The sequence below is a fragment of the Hemicordylus capensis genome, chromosome 4 (genome assembly GCF_027244095.1).
Source record: "Hemicordylus capensis ecotype Gifberg chromosome 4, rHemCap1.1.pri, whole genome shotgun sequence".
Lineage (NCBI taxonomy): Eukaryota > Metazoa > Chordata > Lepidosauria > Squamata > Cordylidae > Hemicordylus > Hemicordylus capensis.
Genome location: NC_069660.1, coordinates 255,600,118 through 255,623,424, shown reverse-complemented (window position 1 = coordinate 255,623,424; position 23,307 = coordinate 255,600,118). Strand labels below are relative to the sequence as shown.

The window sequence follows — 23,307 nt, the reverse complement described above, 5'->3', positions numbered from 1 at the left end:
CAGGGCTGTTCTAATGTTCTTATGAATCCAAAGTATTGAGCTCTAGGTACAAACCTGGTACAAACTTGTAACACAGGCCTCATGTTCTTCTTTCGCCTCTCATGAAAAACCTTGTCTGTTCTGAAAAAACTGTGTGTTAGCTTATTTTACTACTATGGATATTTATATACCGCTCTTCAGCCAATGTTCTCAAAGTGATTTACATAGAAAACGAAATAATACATGAATAAGATGGTCCCCTGTCCCCAAAGGGCTCACAATCTTAAAAGAAACGTAAGGCAGATACCAGTAACAGCCTTGGGAGGAATGCTGTGCTGGGGCTGGATAAGGCTAGTGGCTTTCCCCCGCTGCTAAATATAAAAGAATCACCACTTTAATAGGTGTCTATTTGCTCTGTTAGCAGGTGCGTTTTAGTCCCCTTTGTATACGTTCTTTATGTTCCTGCCTGCTGACATTGTTTTTGTAGCCAGGACTGATAGTATGACGTGCGCATATATTAATTATGATATACAAATGACAAATGTCCTTTAGGCACTAGTCCCTGTGATCTCGAGTCAGTTCTTCAATGCACTGGAGGCCAGAGGCCTTTGCTAGAATTGCCAGCTACGACTGCATCTATTCCTGGAGACTCCCCACCCCCTATTTTTTCCAGAATTTTTCACAGTCTCAAGCCCTTAATATTTCCAGGCTTGCTTTCAATAGTAATTCAGAGATTGATGCTGATTCCTGGAGACTCTAGGCTAGTCCTCACTCATGGATTCCCTATGCTTGGGGAGTTGTAAATCCTTTCTCCAGCATTAGCTCCCACTTTCCCAAGGAGCTCAGTGTCCCCGATTATTATGTCACTTGTCCTTCCCTTCTGCTGCCATGTGCTCTGTGGGTCTCCTCCTACATTTGCATAAGAAATGACAGCAGGAGCTAAGGAACTCAAGTATTATTCACACATTATGTTCAACACTTGTACAATCTGTGGGTATGGTGTATGTACACAGATTGTACAAGTATTCAACAAATTAGTATGAAGATACAGTTATTCACACAATGCAGGTGCAGTTGCCAGACAGCCTGACTTTGGGACAGCCCAGAAAGCATCCCTCTATCTATATTACTTTGGAAGGCTATACAGCCCAAGATCCAAGATGATCGTAGTCCCTATGGTGAACTCTTCACCTGCCTGGGTTTGGCAAGACCCACAGCTCGTGGCTCAAAGCATGGCCAATGTGCCCCAAGGTCAGAATAGCGAAGACTGAATGGGATGCCCCCAACCCTCTCTTTCACATGAGGAGGCAGTAGCCAGCGAGCAGACTCCATTTCAAAAGGACGGAATCCTCCCTTTCACAAAGATAGATGTGAAGCACTCCTCGAGAATCATACAGATAAGCGGTGCATTCACCAACCCATTCTGAATTAACAACTTAGCTGGCAAGGTCTCAGGGAAATGAGTGCATCCAAACTGGAGATGTGTAATCTTGTATACTTGGAAGGCATCCTGTTCTTGAGACAGTCAGTCCAGAAGCTCTATTCAACACATATGACACATCTGATTGATTGATTGATTGATTGATTGACTGATTGATTAAGATTGGTTAATTGGTGTCGACTCTTAGCGACCACATAGATAGATTCTCTCCAGGATGATTTATCTTCAACTTGGCCTTTAAGGTCTCTCAGTGGTGCATTCATTACTGTTGTAATTGTGTCCATCCACCTTGCTGCTGGTCGTCCTCTTCTTCTCTTTCCTTCAACTTTCCCCAGCATTATGGACTCCTCAAGGGAGCTGGGTCTTTGCATAACGTGTCCAAAGTATGATAGTTTGAGCCTGGTCATTTGTGCCTTGAGTGAAAAAACTGGATTGATTTGTTCTCTGATCCATTTGTTTGTTTTCCTGGCTGTCCATGGTATCCTCAAAAGTCTTCTCCAGCACCAAAGTTCAAAAGCGCCAATACGTTTTCTATCTTGCTTCTTTGAAGTCCAGCTTTGGCATCCATAGAGTGTCACAGGAAAACCATTGCCCAAGCTATTCTAATCTTTGTAGGTGTAGACGCGTCACAGCATCTAAAAATCCTTTCCAAGGCCTTCATGGCAACCCTACCAAGTGCTAGTCTTGGTAAAATACAGGAGTGGTTTACCATTGCCTTCTCCCATGCAGTATGAAATGATGCCTTTGTTGTTGTCACTGAAGTGATCGTCCACCTCCAGCACCTGCTTATATCGCTGCTGCCCAATATAGGTGCCTGCTTGCTTTAGCTGGGCAGCTGGGATGACCTTCGCACTTTGGATGACCCTACTGGGAGTATACCTCCCGGCGTACTTTACTCTTCCCTCCTAGGAACACTCCGCTACCACCACAATGAGGCAGCATAGCAGGACTTGGAGGGGGTGTGTGTGATGACACATCTACATAACTTTAATTTTGCCTTTGTTGGGCAAGTGATCCCTGCTAATTTGGCAAAGAGGCACCTTTTAACGTGGTGATTCTCTTTATTTAGCAGGGGGGAGAGTAATTGGCCCTATTCACCCCCAGCACAGTACTCCAGTGACTGTTTCTGGTGTCTAATGTTTCTTTTTAGATTGTGAGCCCTTTGGGGACAGGGATCCATCTTATTTGTTTGTTATTTCTCTGTGTAAACCACCATGAGCCATTTTTGGAAGGGTGGTATAGAAATTGAATGAATGAATGAGGCCACTCTTACAGTGTCTGATGCCATGCAGCAAAGAACTTCTTTGTTGTGCATGGAATCTTCCACCTTCAGGGTGTGTAAAATGGCTTGGTAAGTGCCCCAGGGGACGTTTTGAGGTATATCTACCTCTAGCCCAAATCATATGGCTTCAGAATCTGTTTGGATTACTATCCTAAGACTCTTATACTAGCAAGTTGTAGTCCTTTGCTCCTTGCTGCTCTTCCCTGCCTTTCTGCCTGCTCCCTGTAAGAAGACCTCTGCCAACTTGCAATGAACTCACCAACTTAACTGGGAAGTATAGGTAAACTAACTTCTTGCCCTTCTATGACTCCTCGCCCTGTCTCTCTTTTTAGTCTCCCCACTTTCAAATACTTTCCAAGGCGAACCTTAAGCCAGGCTCTCGTCTTCAGTACCTTAGCCAAGCCAATCGATCTCTAATTAGGACTTCAGCTAAATTTTTGCCAGTTATGTCATTGCCTAGAATATCAGTTAAGATTTATTGTCTTGCCTAACTAAACATTTGCCTTCTGTATCCCATTTTACCCTTAATAAAACTTTGGAAGAGCAACTACATCTCCTCATCTTTCCAAGCAATCAAACTTGCTCAGATTTGATACTGGAACCAAACTGCTCCCTCTAGCCAAGCTAATTTCCCACGAAGTCAAAAGCACCATCAGAGCATCTTGCCAGTGCTCTGGGGGAAGTTCTGGTAACAGGGCAGCAGTACTCTTCCTATTCGTACCATCCACTTGAGAGACCTGTACTCAGGTTCATTTTTAAAAGGAACACAGGTACAGTCATTCACAGAAAAATATGTACAAGTGTACAGACATATGAACACAGGTACAATATAATGAGGTAGTGCACACGAGCAGCCCAACCCAAGCTAGGGCAGCCCAACCTGGGCTGGGCTGCTCGTGGACAGCACCGGCATCAGGTTTGATCCCAGTGCTGCCTCTGACACAAGCCCAACTTTCAATCCTGGCCCTTAACTGGGGTTAGAGGGCACGAGCATGCCCTCAACCCCAGGGCTGGGGTCGTGTGTGTGCTCGGACTGCACACAGCCTAAGCGCACACAGAGTCAGGTGCGTAGAGCTGGACTAGGACCGGGGAGACCCGAGTTCAAATCCCCATTCAGCCAGATACTTGCTGGGTGACTCTGGGCCAGTCACTTCTCTCTCAGCCTAGCCTACTTCACAGGGTTGTTGTGAGGAGAAACATAAGTATGTAGTACACCGCTTTGGGCTTCTTGGAGGAAGAATGGGATATAAAATGTAATAAACAAACAAACAAATAAATAAATAACTCCGAGGGGATTCCCCAACACACCATGCCCATTGCATGGTGTGTTGTGGGATACCTGGAGGCCAGGACTCATTTTCCCAGCCTCAAGGATGTTGGGTGGCTTGTGGTGGTGACCATCATGTGGCTGCGCAAGCTGACAGCTTGGTTACTCAGTCAGTCATCTGGGGGGAGGTAGATCCAATGCTACCCCTCCCCCTCCCCCCATCTACCCCGCTGCTGCCACGGTCATGTGAACAACCTCAATGTTGGGCTCATTGTTTTGGGGGATTTCAATGTCCACGCTGAGGCCCCCCTAGTGGGTGCGGCTCAGGATTTCATGGCCTCCATGGCAACCATGGGCCTGTCTCAATTGGTATCGGGCCCTACCCACGTGGGAGGACACACTCTGGATCTGGTTTTTGCCAACCGGGAAATAAATGATCTGGAGGTGGGGGAGTTTGAGACCACTCCCTTGTCATGGACAGATCATCACCTGGTGGGGTTTAGTTTGACTGCTCCGACTACCCTCTGCAGGGGTGGTGGGCCGATTAGGATGGTCCGCCCCCGGAGGCTTATGGATCCGCTTGGATTCCAGTCGGCCCTCGGGGAGTTTCCAGTGTCCAGAGCTGGTGACCCTGTCGAGGCCTTGGTTGATCTCTGGAATGGAGAGATGGCCCGGGCTGTTGACACGGTTGCCCCCAAGCGCCCTCTCCGGCTTGGTGGAGCCCGTTCGGCTCCTTGGTTTTCCTCGGAGCTTAGGGCGATGAAGCAACTCGGGCGACGGCTGGAGCGACGCTGGAGGAAGAGTCCTCACGAATCCGACCGAACACGGGCTAGAGCCCATTTTAGGGACTATGCCGTGGCGGTGGGGGCGGCGAAGAAATGCTTTTTCTCCGCCTCCATTGCGTCTGCTCAGTGCAGACAAACAGAGCTGTTTCGTGTGGTGAAAACCTTGCTCCACACATCCCCCCGGACAATGGGGGAGGAGCCATCTACAGCTCTTTGTGATCGGTTTGCCTGTCGCTTTGCAGATAAAGTCGCTCGCATCCGTGCTGACCTGGACTCCAGAGTTTTGGCAGTTCCGGCAGACGTGCCTTTGGTACCATCTGGTCCCGTTGTGTTGGATTCTTTTCGGTTGGTGCGGCCTGAGGATGTGGACAAGATCCTGGGCAGTGTGCGGGCGACTTCGTGCGCTCTTGACCCTTGCCCTTCATGGCTAATAAAAGCTGCCAGGGAGGGGACAGGCAGATGGCTGGAGGTGATCGTTAATGCTTCATTAAGGGAGGGCAGGATGCCATCGTGCCTTAAGGAGGCGGTGGTAAGACCTCTATTAAAAAAGCCCTCCCTTGATCCCTCCAACCTGGACAACTATAGACCTGTGTCTAACCTCCCCTTTTTGGGCAAGGTGATAGAGCGTGTGGTGGCGTCCCAGCTGCAGAGGGTCTTGGATGATACGGATTATCTGGACCCTTTTCAATCTGGCTTCCGCCCCGGGTATGGGACTGAGACTGCCTTGGTTGCCCTAGTCGATGACCTACGCCGAGAACTAGACAGGGGGAGTGCGTCCCTGTTGGTTCTGCTGGACCTCTCGGCGGCGTTCGATACCATCGACCATGGTATCCTTCTGGGCCGCCTCTCGAGTATGGGGATCGGAGGCACTGCGTTGCAGTGGTTTCAGTCCTTTCTTGAGGGGAGGGTTCAGAAGGTGGTGCTGGGGGACTACTGCTCGGCCCCGTGGCCGTTGGCCTGTGGGGTCCCGCAGGGATCGGTCTTGTCCCCCATGCTGTTTAACATCTACATGAAGCCGCTGGGAGAGGTTATCCGGAGATTTGGACTGAGTTGTCAGCAATATGCGGATGACACTCAGCTCTATCTCTCCTTGTCATCTGATCCTAGGGAGGCGGTGGATGTCCTGAATCGGGGGCTGGAGGCCGTGATGGGTTGGATGTGGGCTAACAAACTGAAATTGAATCCGGATAAGACGGAGGTACTGTTGGTCAGTAGGAGAGCCAATCGGGATGAGGAGATTTTACCGGTTCTGGATGGGGTTGCACTCCCCTTGAAGGAGCAAGTACGCAGCTTGGGGGTACTACTGGACCCGGCTCTGCTTTTGGAAGCTCAGGTGGAGGCGGTGGCCAGGGGTGCCTTTGCACGGCTTCGGCTGGTGCGCCAGCTGCGTCCCTTTCTCGAAAAGGCAGATCTGGCCACGGTTACCCACGCCTTAGTCACGTCGCGGCTGGATTACTGTAACGCGCTCTACGTGGGGCTGCCCTTGAAGAATATCCGGAAACTGCAGCTAGTGCAAAACGCGGCAGCGAGGGTTTTATCCGGAGCTGCCCGTTGGGAACATATCACCCCCATTTTGAGAGAGCTGCACTGGCTGCCGGTTCGTTTCCGGGTCCAATTCAAGGTGCTGGTTTTGTCCTTTAAAGCCCTAAACGGTTTGGGCCCGGGGTATCTGAGGGACCGCCTGCTCCCAAGGGTTGCTGCCCGCTTGACAAGGACATCTGAGGGGGCCCTGCTCCGGGTGCCGACAATGAGGGAGGCCCGGCTGTCGTGCACTCGGGACAGGGCCTTCTCTGTTGCTGCCCCCAGACTCTGGAATGCTCTCCCAGTGGCCATTCGTTCCTCTGACTCCATCACGGCTTTTAGAAAGCTTTTAAAGACTTGGCTTTTTACTCAGGCTTTTACATGATCGTTTTCTACTGCAGCTTCTTTGTGTTTTTATTTGTTGTATTTGTTGTATTGTTTTTAATGCCTGTTTTTATATGTTTTTATATTTTTAACATGATGTTTTTATTGTCTTTTTATTGTATGTTTTTAACTTTTGTAAACCGCCTTGGGGTTATCTTTTTAACGAAAGGCGGTATATAAATGCAAAAATAAATAAAATAAAAATGACTGAATAGGGCTTTTGAGACTTGTAGATCTTGAAACAGAATGCCATTAAGGAAGGCTCACATCTTTCTATCTCTGAGGGTGAAACTCCATGGTATGTTAAGTATGTATTTTGCCCATGGTACAGATTGGTTTTTGTTCCTAAATAGTACGGGTGGGTGCTAATCAGGAAGGGGAGGGTTCCCAACAGTACTGTATTTGCCGGGATGCCCCAGATTTCATTCAAAAATCATCTGTCCCATATGGGATGTCATTTATCCCATATTTTTCATGTGCCCCCATCACTCCCCATTGCTAGCACCCCCAGTGCTAGGCCCTCCATGCTGCCCCCTGCCTTGTCACAACCTCCTGCTTCCTTCTCCTCCTCTCACTGTCACCACCTGCCTCCTTCATCCTCCTCCTCCTCCTCCCACCGCTGCAACAGGCAAGCAGTGGGATGTGATGTTTCCTCTCTCAAGAGAGCAAGAAAGGAAACATTGCGTGCACACACACACACCCTACTCACCTGTTTTGGCAGTAGTGGCAAGAGGAGAAGGAGGTGCTGGCTGTGGAGCAGGAGGAAGGAGGCGGAGCCAGGTGGAAGAGGAAAGAGGCAGAGTGGGAGGAGGAGGAGGAGGAAGAGGGAGGAGGAGACAGCAGCAAGGAGGGCCCATGGCGGAGGCCAAGTGGGAAGTGATGGATAGCGGTGGATGACAAGGCCCTGATGGCTCCTGAGAGTGTGGCAGCCAGTGACAGTTTATTACCCCTGCATACCCCCCACCAGCTTGTGTCCCTTATTTGGGCAAGGGAATGTTGGAAATAGAATTTAACCCTTTAAACTTGCCATTTAATTCCCCTGATTGTTATTTGCCCTATTTATTTATTTATTTATTTATTTATTTATTTATTTATTTATTTATTTACATTTCTATACCGCCTTTCGTTAAAAGAAAACCCCAAGGCGGTTTACAAAAATTAAAACATACAATAAAAGCAGTAAAAACATCAAGCAATAAAAACATCAAGCTAAAAACATATAAACAAGCATAAAAACATGTCCTTTCCCTAGAAAGGAAGTTGTCATTGGCCAATGGCAGCTTAACTCAAGTGGCATAGAGAATGACCAACCCAGTCCTCTACCCAAAGAGAGAGAGAGAGAGAAGGTGAATGAGTGGGAGACAGCTGCTGTTCTTTTCCCCAGCTCTTGTCATTGCTCTGTCTCTGAGGGCATAAGAGCTGGGCGAAAGAGCAGCAGCTGATTAAGAAAGATTAACTAGTGACAACAGCCAGGAGGAGGATCAAGCAGGACCAAGGGGGCTTCTGTTTCACATGTTTGCATGCAACACACAGTTAAGCCTTGAGTCATTGTATTACAGCAGCAGGGGATTCATCTAAACCAGCAGTAACAGGTAAGGCTAAGATTTCTAGTGCCACATCTGTATGCCATTCTGCTTCGCCCAGGAGACCAGCTCCAGGAACAGCATGGTGGCGGGGTGGGGGGGGAGTGTAATCAGGCTGGTCTGAAGTGGAAAGCAGGATTTGTAGTCTTGTCACATAGGATAATTGCTGGCTAATGCCACTGATATTCGGGGAGCTGAAAGCTACAAGGAAGTAACTGGAGTTTTGCCAGACTGCTTTGATTTTTTTCTTTTACTGCAGGGTGGAGTGGGTTGTATTAACTGCATGTGAATGTCATGCTTGAGAACTTGGGTGAGTGAAATTCAGTAGCTAATTCCAAAGCACTCATAGAACCACCAAAAGGAGTATACATTCACCACTGTCTTAAATTAGTTTTGAACAAGGATTGTTACCTCCTGTGGATTTTATTATAGACTGAATGGTATTCTTTAAAGCCTTAGTCCCAGGTGTCTTATAATTACATAGGAATTGTCCTACATTTATAGGATCAAGCTTCTTTGTTGTGGGTAGTACAAATGAATGGGCCCGCAATCACACCTTCTAAACATCCCTCTTCACCCCTAAACCTTTTTACACTTGAGAGCTAAATCCAAATTATCCCACCACAAAGAGGAATGCTTGTGAGAGAAGCCCACAGTGTTCCTTTTATTCTCATCCCCAGAGCCCTGGGACACCAAACTGAGTGTCTTGGAAGAACAAAGCCATCGTTGCTTCAAAATCCAATCTGTAACTTAAGGCTCTTCGATACTTTGTCCCCAAATTTCATTTTAGTACAGAGATAGGCACAAAAAAAATGTGTTGCATGCAATGAGTACAATAAGTAGTAATTTGATAGGAGTGTACATTTTTATCTGGATCCAGTATGAATCGTGATTTTCGTCTGACAGCAGAGGGAAATGGGAATCCATCCACATTGGTTTAAAATACATTGGTTTACACTAGCATCCCAAAAAAGTTCAAAAACTTTTTTCCCATATGCAGTAGGTTTTAGAATCCAGCATGGCTTCACATAAGCAGAACAACTACCCTATGTGCTCAGAGTCTGGCTGCTGGATCAGTGTGAATATCTATCTATCTATCTATCTATCTATCTATCTATCTATCTATCTATCATGTTTTCATTCCACCTGATACATACATCTCTAGGCGGTGTACAAAATTTAAAACAATATTAACAGTTTAAAAATCCACAAAACATAATAAAAACAATCCAATAAAACAAGTTGTTAAAACAAATTATTAAAATTAATTCCAGTTAAAAGCCTGTGAGAACAGGTCTTTTGAGGGTCTTCCTGCAAACAAATAGAGAAGGAGATTCTCTTATTTCAACAGGCAGCATATTCCAAAGCCCCGGGGCAGCCACAGAGAAAGCCCTTATTGCCTTATTTTTCATTTCCAATATCGTGTGACCTTTTATTTCATTCATTACTGTTGAAAGCCCTGAACGGCTTAGGTCCGAGTTACCTAAGAGAGCGCCTTCTTTTACATGATCCCCACCGCACGTTAAGGTCATCTGAGGAGGTCCGTCTTCAGTTGCCACCAGTTTGTCTAGTGACAACGCAGAGGCGGGCCTTCTCTGTAGCTGCTCCTGGGCTATGGAATGCACTCCTGGCAGAAATTCGTAATCTGAGATCATTGCTGTCCTTCAAGAGAGCCCTTAAAACGTACTTATTTGGCCTGGCCTTCCAGAGTTTTAAATGATTAATTGTTTTAAACTGTTTTAAATTGTTGCCCTGATTTTCAGGGCTTTTAGCTGTTTTATTGGTTTTATTGTGTTTTAATAGTTTGATTTTAATTGTTATTTTGTTTTTAATTGTTTTTATCATGTTGTGAACTGCCCTGAGCCATATGGAAGGGCAGTATATAAATCTAATAAATAAATAAATAAATAAATAATAAAATACTACATGAAGCTTTCACAGAATCCTCTAACATCTTGGAAGATAAGGCCAAGCCTGTTTAATACTTAGATAGGACAAACTTCTCCAACAAGCTATTATTAGAGATGATAACATTTTGAGAAATTTACATTGTCAGAAATAGAAAACTATGATAATTCTTTAAAAAGATTTAGACCAGGGCTGCTCAACTCTGGCCCTCCTGCAGATGTTGGACTACAACTCCTATAATTCCTGTATATTGGCCACTGTGTCTGGGGATTATGGGAGTTGTAGTCCAAAAACAGCTAGTAGGGGGGCAAAGTTGAGCAGGCCTGATTTAGACTCATCGTCATTGCAAAGAATAGTACAAAATCCTAGATGGGGGAACACTGAAGGTTCTCCCATTTCAGGTTTTTTAATCAAAGTAGTGCCTTTGGAGAAGGACAGGAATATGTCCCAATTTCCCTCACATTAAGAGAATGCTCACCCTTTCTTCATTCCTGCATACTGCAATTGTTTCCCATATTTGCTGCAGCTCCTTATGTACCATTTCCCCCCTTCTAATTACTGGGGTTTCTTCATCCTGGGAATAGTCATGTGGGTGACCCCAGCCAATTGGGGATCATCGCATCACGAACAGAATGACATTGAAATACTACATAGCAAATAAGATTTGGTGAGATGTCAACATCTCTGAAGACAACTGGAGCCATTTCAGAGTAGGATTTACCAACTCCGACTGATGGTATGCCTGGAGATTTTATTTCCTAATATTTTTCCCAGTATTTTTCACCATACCAAGCCAATAAAATCTCCACTATTGCTTTCAATAGTCAGCTAGAGATTGATGCCAGTTCTTGGCCAGTCATGGAAAATTGGTAATCCTATTTTAGAGTAAGGCTTCCTACACATACAAATGCTTTCACCACAAAGGAAAACCTGAAAAATTGCTAAAGGAGGGGTATCTTCTATCTTTTGATGCTACCAATCTGTTTGCAAGAAATACCTTCCCCTTTGATTCAGCCCTGGAACACTAAATATTCAGTGATTAATCTAAGGTAGCAAAATCTGTGTCTTTAAAAAATCAAGAATCCTGGAACTTCAAAACATTTTTTTTTCCTGCGTTGCACTTTCAGCCTCATATATCAAAACCTAATAGTTGTATTGAATGATTTATTGGCATAAGACACATGAAGGAATTTGGGGGAATTGTGCAATTGAAAAATCATAGCTGGGTGATATTTAAAATGTTAATTGATGGAGGTGTCCAAGTAGATTTTTAAATGCATACATCTGAAGATGAGTGGCCCACTGAAACCACCAGGGTTAGAAATGAAAAAGGAAGATTTCTCATTTTTGAAGAAGGCCATGAAGACTATTTGGAGATTTATCAAACAGTCTCAGGACAATAAAGTGACTGCATGGAAGATCTTACTGTTGAATCGGAACCAAGGAATTGTTACATTTTGAAATAGAAAACGACGGGCAAAACAAGCAACACTGAAAATCAGAAATGCTTGTGGCATGGGAAGGAAATAAAAGTGTACAAGAAAAGATCCTATCAATAGTATCTGCAGTTAAAAAAGACGTGATGAGTAAGCTTTCATGCCATTTCAGGGTCCTCAGTTTAAATAAGAGTCCTACTGTCAGCAAGCAAGTACAGTAGCTCATTCTCTGCAGAGTTATAAATAAGAGAGGAAGCCAAGTGAATAGATGATATCTAATCTCACTTGTGGCCTGCTCAGTTTAATAGAATTTGTGATTTCCATGGACAGCAGAGTGCAGAGTCAATGCCAAGCATCTGCCCTGGACTGGCTTTATTTCAAGTGAAAATAATGAGTAGCAATGTGTTGCGAGACAAGGTGAGAAGATAAACTGGGTGAGAGTTTAGAATCAATATAAAACATTGAGAAATTCCATATGACAGAAAATTCCTGAGTTTTTGGATTACATTTTTCTCTATGAACATTAAAGTCCCAGAAAATGCTGATAACATATTATCTGTGAAGGGGTTGTGGCAGGACCAAAAATCCCAGCTGGTGAAGTTTGCTAGTAGGAACCACTGGCGATCACCATGGGGCAATCAAAGAAGGAGAGTATTCCCATCCTTATCAGAAACCAGTGAGTGGAGGTAGGAGGCACCTAGCACCATGCAGCTGTATGGTTGCTGGCTGGTTAGCCATTCTCACTGATGTCATTGGCAGGGGAAGTGCCTAGCCAATCAGCAACCACATGCTTGCGCAGTGCTGCCTGAGATAAGCCCTGCCTTCTCTCTCTCCTCTCTCTCCTTTTCCTAATAAAGATGGGAATTCCCCTCCCCCATTGTTTGCCCTACTGCAATGACGACTGGCAATTCCTGGCAGCAAACTGTGTAATTATCCACTGCTGCCCACATATTCAGATCTTCAGATCTATAGAGCACAGACCATTTTGCTCAAGCCAGAATGGCTATGAATAGACATGGAACCTGATAACCCAATCGCATACCCATCATGCCAACACCAGCTTTTCCCACTTCTTTTCAGGCAAGAAAGTTTTGCATGTGACACACTGGAAGTTCTCCAGTTTGTCAGATAGTATGAAGGGTGCTGTTGAGAAGAGGCCTGTTCAAATAGTGCTGCATCCACCTGGAGGTTACTGGAAAATATTTTCCCCTGATGGTACTCTGGGTGATGGGTAAAATATTTAAATGTCCCTAACCATGTGCATCAGCCCAAACGTGTGCATTATCTCCATACCGATGTCTCACATCCTTGACAACTACAGGTATTAGCTGCCTGCAGTGATTCAATGTACACAATAAGAGGCTTATAAATGTTGTATCTGCTACAGAGCACACACTTTTTTGCAGCCTACATTGGCTGTAACATTTAAAGTGGCTGTTGGAAGCTCCACAGAATGTATGGAACTTTTTTTATCTGACTTTCTGCATCAGGGACATCATGTTTAAGTTCAGGATGCTTTAGGGAATCACTATAACCATTTGAAATGCTCTAGCCCCAGTTGAGGTCTAGAATTAAGCAAGACCAAAGCACGTTACATGGCTCCTATTCAGTCATGTGTCTCATTCTCCTTATCTTCTGTAATATCTAGTTAAGCTTACCTTGTGTTGTGATGTCACAAGGTTGTATATTTCCTTGCTCCTGCCAGCAGCAGCCAATGATGTGTCATGAGGAAATGAACAACATTAAGACATCAGAAGATTCAGTCAACTGACCCCTGCTAACTGGGCAAAGCAACATCTTTCAAGTGGCGATTCTCTTTATATTAAGCAGTAGGCAAGCAACTGGCCCTATTCAGCCTCAACCCAACATCGTTCAGTGGCTGTTGCTGGTGTCTACTCTAAAACAAAACAAAACATAAAAAAGATGGTGGAAGTCCTTTGGAATCAAGGAACGACATCTCACTTCTTCTTCTTCTTCTTCTTCTTATTATTATTATTATTATTATTATTATTATACTTTGAAAACATTTTTGTTGAAAAACAGTATATAAATAATAATTGTAATAGTAATCTATGAAATATTAAAACAAAAAAAGGGGGAGAATGAGACATTTGGGGTAATAAGTACTTTCAACTTAAGCCATCTGCCCTTCTTTATACACTGCAGTTTTATAGTTTATGCAACATGGAAGCAATGGCTGTTGGTGTCTTCTTGTTTTGGTGCAGAGCCCTAAAGCTACCTGAGGAAATGGGAATAAATTAGGAATTATCCTACAATTTTGTATATACTGAGAGGTAACTGTTAATATATGAAAGTGTTATTTATAGAGGCTTCCTTTGAAACTTTGCTATTTTAATGATTGATCATGTCTGCAATAATGACGTACCAAAAACCAGACGCTTCCTACTGCATCAGGTACCATGACTTGACAAATGAAGCCTTTCTCCTCCAGAAGATGTTAACCTATTTCCAAGTCTAATAACAAATTCTTAATGGTCTCACGTACCTGAGAAAGCTTTTTTAATTATGTGATATGAATTCTGAAAGGAAAATAGATTAAATACATAAACAAATAACTCCAGCTAAGCCTTCCTAAAAATGACTTTCCCCAAACATTAAATGGAATTAATTGTCGACTGAAACACTGGTGTAGGCCAAGATTTAAAGCTGACAGTTATAGAAGTTTGTGGATATAGCCTTTTAAGTTGGACCAGTTCTGAAACTTTAAGATCATTAGCATAGGCAGGACTTTATAATGGAAGCACAGTGGGCCTGTCCAGATCCTATCCATTGAGCCCACTGAATCATGTAATATGGAAGGGGCCAAGGGTGATTTCTGGGATGGGGGCAGGGGGCAAGCCCTCCCTCAGAAAAGTGGTTTGCTACACCACCACCCCAATTTCTATTTCAGAAATCTAATATGTGGGACACAACTCACCCACCCATAAATGCACTTTGACCCATTTGTGCCCCACTGTAAGGGTCATGAGCATACATATCCTGCCCCAGGCACACCATTCTGCCACCATATAGTAAGATGATGGGGCAGAAGTTATTGCACAACCGAGAATCTACACACAGTGTGGATTCCTTATGAAGAAGTCATTTCAAAACCGAGAATCCACAACAAATAAAAATTCCTAAAACATTCAGCCCTTTGCCCAATTCCTTTGGAGGTTGGGTGGCAGTTGGCACCCATGGGGCCCTGCCACCCAACCTTCTGTAGTGCCCCCTACCCATTAAAAATTCAGCCTAATCCATTCAAATCAAATCAGATTTGAACTGAATTGACCCAGATTCTAGGGCAGCAGATTCAAACTCAAATCGAATCACAAAAAATCAATTCTTGCATATTCCTAGTTCCCACCCCAAAGCAATTTTATCTAGCCCTTGATGGACCTACTACATTTTAATGAAGATATGGTAGAATGGTTGCCCACAGCTTCAAAATATGTACATGTACATATTTTTATGCAATGCATATGCATGGGTGCTTATGCTCCAAATTGGGAAGTTCTTTCTACCAGATGGGCCCTTATCTCTTGTGGGGAGGCCAGTTTGTGAAGCAAAATATACCAGGACCCAGACCACTGTCTGGAGAAAAGAGTAGACCTAAGACTACAAAATCTGAGGTGATGGGAAAACTTCCCTTGGATTTCTGTTTGGCAAACCAAAAAATCCAAAAATACTTTCCCCCTTAAAATCATCCCCCCCACACAGAAAATTAGACACACACACCCCCAATGGAATCTCAGTTGCTTCATAAGTATCAGTAAGTTCATTCTGATGGTCGTCATAATATTTTCTTCCCAGTTTTTTCAGCCATTCAGGGTCTTGGGAAGAACAGCATTCTTTGGAGGGGAACTGAAGATGCTCTGCTGTTTTTAATATCAGGATGACTGCATACAGTACATTAAAACCACACAAAAAATAATAAAAACAGCATGATGTTTATTACAAAGTACACCAAACAATATATTAACCATAGAAGTAGATTTCTCTTAAGTAGATCTAACTAAAGATCCAACTTATTCAGCAACAACTCCATTTTATCCTTCTCCTTTCCCTCTCTTTTCCTCTTCACTCCTCCCCCACACTATGTACAGGATCCCCCTTGGACAAATGTCCAAACAAACATACTGCAAAAGATTACTGAATAGAATACAACCGTTATTCAATGTGGTTGTGCAAGAACGCTGTTGCACATGCACACATTGTGCAAATTGAGAGTGGCCATTATGTACAATGGCTGCACTCTTGCACAACTCAATTTGTGTGACTTTTGCACTTGCACAGCAGTTCTCTTGTGCAGCTGCACAAGCATTACATTCCACCATGTCTGTAATGTTGCACAGTATGCACACTGCATCCAGTGTTAATGCAATAGCCTGAAATAGTTTAATAACTCTTGGTCCTGGGGTTATATTTTAACTGATTAGTTTTACTGCCTTTGATGAAAAGGATTGATCTGATCATTTAAAATACTGAACCATAGCTTGGATGCTCCCCCTCTCCATGTGTTGGGTCGGGCAATAGTCCCCTTGCCCCCCTCCAAGTCCCTGGGTCCTTCTTTTCCTTCTCCCTTATTTACAGCACTATCATGAAAGTAAATATCTCAGGTGAGGAGGAAAAATCAGCTACAGTATAGAATTATCTGGCACAGAGAAGCAAAATAGGCATTGCTGAAAAATCAGGAAAGTACTCTGAGGTGGAACTTTCCCTTACCTTCACCTGTTTAATACTGTATATTTGAAGAAAGCAGAAGACCTGTTACTCTGTGGAAATGCTTAGTGCTTGACTTCTTTTCTTTTCTCCACCACAATATGCAAAGGTTAGTAGCACATTGCAAAATACCAGCATTCTAAATTAACCAATTAAGTTTACTTTTAGAACAGAAACACTATGATGAAATATTCTCAACTTCTTGTCTATCCGTTATGACTTATTTTAGCTGCTTCTCCCGCCTGTTCCCTTTACTGATAACCTTCTGTCTGAAAATAGGTTTTTCCCTCCCTTGGTGTTCTATTTTTAACAAGTGTATTTCATCTTTACTATACTCACAAGAGTCTGAAGGGAAGATGTAGCTAAGCAACACACTTAAAACATATATCTTGTTCTAGAAGTTTGGAGCTGACTCTCCGGGCAATCTTTTCTTTTCTTTTCTTTTCTTTTCTTTTCTGGAACACCATCGTTCATGTAGGAATTGTATTGTCTATATTTTCTATATCCCCACCATGTATCATCCTCTTTACCCTCCCTCACCTTGAAGGCTTCTTTCTTCCACCTTGTAATAATTGAGAATCCACCAGTGTGGATGCTGTAATGAATCCAAACCAACTGTCACACCTGATGGGGTTGAGTAATGACAGCTCCGATAGTGAGGCATCACAAAAGACTCCAGGGTTCCAGGAAGAACTGTAACTGCTGAACCCTGCCCCACGCATCCACTCAGGAATAGGGATGTGCACAAACTGATTTTTTAAATTCGATTTGTGTCCAAATCTACCCCCCCATCACCGCAATTCAATTTGTATTTGCTTTGATTCAGTTTGGATGGATACTGACTACTTAAAAAGGCCCTAGGGGCACCAGGTTTGAGTGGTAGTAGGTCCCCATGGATGCCACCTACCACCCAAATTTCAAGGTGGTGAGGTACTTGGTTGATATTTAATGAATTATTTTAGTTTTTACTGATTTTGAACATTTCCGCCATAGGAAATAATGGGGATTTGACCTTGCAATATCATAACCCTAACATGGATCTCCAGCTTTCATTGGATCTCCATTCAGATGGATCTCCATCTTTCAGCTTTCATGTTCTAGCCCTTGTAGTAGTGGAGTTATAGAGCAAAATGTGCAGTCATTATTTTTCAAGTGTTCAGATTCTTTGGTTTATAATACCTTTTCCTCATAATGAATCCCTATGAGGATTCATTGCGCACCTTCATTTCTTCTATTCATTTTGACTGTCTTTTTGACAGTGCCAGCTTTCAACTGCCATGTACCAACTACACCCCCACCCCTCACCTGCAAGGCAGTGGGGTACTCATTTTAATTTTTAGGAATATTGAAATTTTTAGATTCTTTGGTGGCTAATAACGTTTCCTCATAATGAATCCCTATGAGGATTCTTAACACACCTTCATTTCTTCTGTTCATTTTGACTGTCACTGGACAGTGCCAACTGTCAACTGCCATGTGTCAACTACCCCCCCCCCCCACACACACACACACTGGGGTATTCAATTTATATTTTAGGTATTTTTGAAGTGTTTAGATTCTTTTGTGTCTTCATTACACATCTTAATTTATTCTGTTCATTTTGACCCCACTGCTTTGCAGGTGGGGGTGGAGAATTAGTGGCATCCCATGTTCCAACTACCCCACAACTCACAAGCTGCTGGGTACTCAGTTTATATTTTAGGAATTTTTGAGGTGTTTAGGCTCTTTGGTGTGTAATGAATCCTCATAGGGATTCATTATGAGGAAAGATTATTAGACACCAAAGAGCCTAAACACTTGAAAAAAAATCCTAGAACATAAACTGCCTTGCGGGTAGAGGGGGGTGTAGTTGGCACATGGCAGTTGACAGTTGGCACTGTCATGGAATGAGAGCAGTTCTTGTGGTAGCAAGCATGACTTGTCCTCTTAGCTAAGCAGGGTCCACCCTGGTTATAAATGAATGGGAGACTAGAAGTGTGAGCACTGTAAGATATTCCCCTCAGGGGATGGAGCTGCTCTGGGAAGAGCATCAGAAGGATCCAAGTTCCCTCCCTGGCATCTCCAAGGTAGGGATGAGAGTGATTCCTGCCTGCAACCTTGGAGAAGCCGCTGCCAGTCTGTGAAGACAATACTGAGCTACATAGACCAATGGTCTGACTCAGTATATGGCAGCTTCCTATGTCCCTATGTTCCACTGTCCAAAAGACAGTCAAAATGAGTAGAAGAAATGAAGATGTGTAATGAATTCTCGCAGGGATTCATTGAGGGAAAATTATTATACACCAAAGAATACAAACACTTGAAAAATAGTGACCACACATTTTGCTTCATAACTCCACTTCTACAAGGGCTAGAGCTTAGCTTTAAAAAAACCCACAAAAAAACAAACTGAAAATCTGGGGAAATTAATAGGAGGGATCAGAATCTTGAACCGATTTGAATCAAATCAAGCACGATTCAATTTGGACCCGAATCTAGCCAATTGACCACAGGGGTGATTTGTTTTGTCTCCAAATCACTTTGCACAAATCATTGTACCCAAATCACTTTGCACATCCCTACTCAGGAACCAGACAGCACTACCAGCAAGGTATTATCAATATGAAATGCTACTAATCAAAATAGTATTGAAGTCCATGAATTTGCTGCAACACTGAGTATATGGTTTGTAGTCACTGAGTGCAATCCAGGCCCAACTATGGGCAGGCCAAGAAGCACAAATGCACAACTGGGCTTCCTGGTCTGCATTCTCTGCACAACCCATGGTAGCACCCCCAGAACTTGCAGGAGGATCTCACATTCTTTTGAGTCATACGTTATCACACCAACAGGTGAGAACAAGCAAGTGGATTCAAGCCGGTTGACTGCATAACAGCCTCTTTGGCCCTGCAACCAACACATGGTTACACTCAGGAAATCCACCCACAGCTGAGTTTTTCAATGCCTGCCTGCGTCTTCTGGGATTTGAGCCCCTTGGGATGCAGCATTAAGTACAAAACTCCTAGCTCTCGCCTTCTAGCTTGGTTCAGATTTTCCATGTACCTCAATCTGGCCCCTCAACCAATAGGATTCCCTACTTGGAAGTAGACCTACTACAGCCATACATAACCAGTTTTCCAACTACAAGCCCTATGCCTACCTGGCAGAAAATTGCGCTCTGCATCTGCACAGAATTGCATTGTCATTCAAGATGAGTGGCAAAGGTTGTTGCCTAGATAACTTTGATACAGTGGACCTTCTTCTCTTTATTATGACAGACTCATTAAGCAGCAGAGGCCCTTGTGTTTTCTTAAAACGATCATGCTCTTAGACTTGACCTGCCTGGCTCAGACATGGGTCACCGGGACCTGATCAACAAATCCATTTCATAGAAGGAAAAAAGCAGTCAAGCACATCCAGCTTCAGTCTACATATTTCAGGTGTAGTGAGAGATGTCTTGTAAGTCAAAAGGCTTTAAAAACTGGTTCATGTTAATCAGTCAAGCTGGCCTAGGGCTGAATACCTACAAGATAGCTGCATTTTGAGAAATCACAGCAGCAAAATTGCCTTTGTATTCTTTTGCATTCTTCACTGAAGATAAAACATCACATCCTGAGCAAGCACTGCCATACGATTTATCCCATCAGTGATCTCTCTTTTAAACTGAGCAGTGGTCAGCTTTTATGAGGCTCAGTCCTCTCTAAGGTTTAAATCATTTTGAGCTTCTACAGCCGACCAGCTTAATAAATGGTAGGATTTGTATCACTACGAACATGGTGTAAATTTGTTCCACATGTTTATGTGTGGTAAAGGAGGGATTCTTTATCAAGTATTAAGGCTTCCCCATATTCCCCACGTGGTTAGATGGCTGAGTGGAGTGGCTCAGCATCAGGGGCGTAGCAAGGTTGGAGTGGGCCCAGAGACATGATTTTAAAATGTGCCCCCCCCCAACGAAGCTCAGCTCATGAAGTAAAGAAAACTTAAATTAGGCTGAATACATCCTAAATTATTTTTATTTTTTAAAAGGTTTTGTAAATTGTGGACGATGCAAGTCATTTAATGATACTAGAGAAAGACATGCCGTTCTGGTAGCTCCAGGTCTTAACACTCACATCAGTTCGGAGGATGAATACAACTGAAGGAAGCCCAGGCGGGTGTGCAGCTGGGGGAGTCAGTCATGTGACTTGCCTTTGAGGGCCACCCCCAAGGCAGTGGGCCCCCAGACAACTGTCTCCCCTTGCCCCATTATAGTTATTCTCCTGATCAGCATTATTGGAACCTGGAAGGGAATTGAGCCTTATAAAGGCTAACTTGTTGAGATAGTCTAGAGAAGTCCACTTGCAATTGCCACCAGCTCGTCTGGTGGTGATTCACTCAGCCAGGCTTTCTCTATAGTTGTCCCAGGGTTACGGAAAATGCTCCTTGTCAGAATAAGAGCTTTGCCATCTTTGACTGCTTTTAAAAAATATCCTTAGTATGCACTTTGAAAGTCAAGATTTTAGTTACATTATTATATTTTTATTTACTTACTTTATTTTATTTTATTATTTCTCTGTGTAAATCACTTGGGAAACTTTTGTTGAAAAGCAGTATCTAAATAGTTGTTGTTGTTGTGAATGTTCTACTGATTTTTATACTGTGTTTATATATTTGAATTGTTTTAACCTTGGGCTATTTTTTAAGCATGTCAAACCACCTAGAGATTTGAATGTTGGTGGCATATGCATGTGGAAAATAAATAAATAAAACTTCTGCTCCAATGAAAAGAGAGAGCAGGGCAGGAATAAGGGGTGCGGCAGTGCCTGCTCAGGTTGTGGTGTCTTATGATCTCTGGAGAATGCAAAAAGAAAATACAAAGGCAATTTTGCTGCAGTAACTTTCATAATCAGGGCTGACTCCAGGATTCAGGGGGCCTTGAGCAAACTGCCCAGCTACCTCAGCGGACCCCAAGAGAATCACTCCGCTGTTATCACCACATGAAGCCTATGGGACACAGGCATTCATAGGGATCAGCAGTGTGCCCTTCTGGGAGCCTGGGGGCCTTGACACCTGCCTAATAATGCCAGCTTCTGACACTTGCCTTGTAGCAGCCTTACATTATTAGCTCTGTAATTAATAATTACATTATTAATGGCTCTGAACCATTTTTGGAAGGGTGGTATAGAAATTGAATAAAAGATGATGAAGAAGAAGAAGAAGAAGAAGAAGAAGAAGAAGAAGAAGAAGAAGAAGAAGAAGAAGAAGAAGAAGAAGAAGAAGAAGAAGAAGATACACTGCAGGAATAATAGACTGGACCCAAGCAGAGCTAGAGACGCTAGATCGTAAGACCAGGAAAATCATGGCCATCAATCATGCTCTGCACCCCCGCAGTGATGTAGACAGGCTATACCTCCCACGCAGCTCAGGTGGAAGAGGAATGCTGCAAGTCCATCAAACAGTAGAGGAGGAGAAAAGAGGCCTTGAAGAATATATCAAGGACAGTGAAGAAGATGCACTTCAAATGGTCAATAATGCGAAACTATTCAACACCAATGAAGCAAAGCAGGCCTACAAGAAAGAACAAGTCAAGAACCGAGCAGAAAAATGGAGAAATAAGCCACTGCATGGTCAATATTTGCATAATATAAGTGGAAAATCAGACATCACCAAGACCTGGTATGGCTTAAGAATGGTTACTTGAAGAAAGAAACAGAGGGTTTAATACTGGCTGCACAAGAACAGGCACTAAGAACAAATGTAATAAGAGCAAAAGTCGAAAAATCAACCACAAACAGCAAGTGCCACCTTTGTAAAGAAGCAGATGAAACCGTGGACCACCTAATCATCTGTTGTAAAAAGATTGCACAGACTGACTACAAACAAAGGCATGACAAAGTAGCAGGGATGATACACTGGAACATCTGCAAAAAATACAAGCTACCTGTAGCCAAGAATTGGTGGGACCATAAAATTGAAAAAGTGGAAGAAAATGAAGATGTAAAAATATTATGGGACTTCCAACTACAAACAGACAAACATCTGCCACACAATACACCAGATATAACTGTAGTTGAGAAGAAAGAAAAACAAGTCAAAATAATCGACATAGCAATACCAGGGGATAGCAGAATAGAAGAAAAAGAAATAGAAAAAATCACCAAATACAAAGATCTACAAATTGAAATTGAAAGGCCGTGGCAGAAAAAGACCAAAATAATCCCAGTGGTAATTGGCGCCCTGGCTGCAGTTCCAAAAGACCTTGAAGAGCACCTCAACACCATCGGGGCCACAGAAATCACCATCAGCCAATTACAAAAAGCAAATTTACTGTGAACAGCCTATATTTTACGTTGACATCTATAATAACCAACAGTATTGATGATAAAATTCAGCCATCCCAGGTCCTTGGAAAGGACTCGATGTCTGGATAAAACAAACCAGTCAATAGCACCTGTCTAACTGTGTAAACAAGAAATAATAATAATAATAATAATAATAATAATAATAATAATTATTATTATTATTATTATTATTATTATTATTATTATTATTTTGATGGCTAGATACTTCTTTTAAGGAACAGCTTACCTTCCCTGCTTTTGGTCAATGTTTTTCAGATTTCACTTTTCAAAGTGTGTCTGCACACTGAAAGATTTAAATACTTGCACTTTTCATATGTTTTTTAAATTTAAAAACTGAAGTTATGTTTTGGTTTCATTTATGTTTGGGTTCAGTTAGAGCTGGGATATCATTTGAGGAAGTAGCTAGCGCCCAGTGATCTGTCTTAGGGCCTGAAAAGCCTCATGTTTGACTCTTTGTTTTCCCCACCCTGGATCTGGGTCTGCCTGTATCCAATTTTTAAACTGCCCTTGTCTTTTGAAAGCTTGAATGGACTATCCATCTCATTGGTTTGTATCTTCCTGTGTCAGACTGCTGACCGGATCTCCGACCTTCCTGGCTGTCTGCGAACTATTTTATTTATTTATTTAGTTAGTTAGTTAGTTAGTTAGTTAGTACATTTCTATACCACCCCATACAGAA

At 43.1% G+C, this 23,307-nt stretch overlaps 1 protein-coding gene and 1 long non-coding RNA gene across 8 annotated transcripts in view; one reads left to right on the top strand and one right to left on the bottom strand.

Annotated features, from left to right (window-relative positions):
• The window catches only part of LOC128325001 (uncharacterized), a 36,809-nt gene extending 27,053 nt beyond the window's left edge, over positions 1 to 9,756 (bottom strand). Inside the window, exon 1 of the long non-coding RNA XR_008307218.1 lies at positions 9,726 to 9,756. This is a non-coding gene — a long non-coding RNA (uncharacterized LOC128325001). The remainder of the gene's footprint in view (positions 1 to 9,725) is intronic.
• LOC128325000 (uncharacterized) overlaps positions 8,075 to 23,307 on the top strand; it is a 95,804-nt gene continuing 80,571 nt past the window's right edge. For all 7 annotated transcript variants that reach the window (XR_008307216.1, XR_008307215.1, XR_008307217.1 and 4 more), the window contains exon 1: positions 8,075 to 8,251. The gene's annotated coding sequence lies outside the window, so the exon portion shown is untranslated. The remainder of the gene's footprint in view (positions 8,252 to 23,307) is intronic.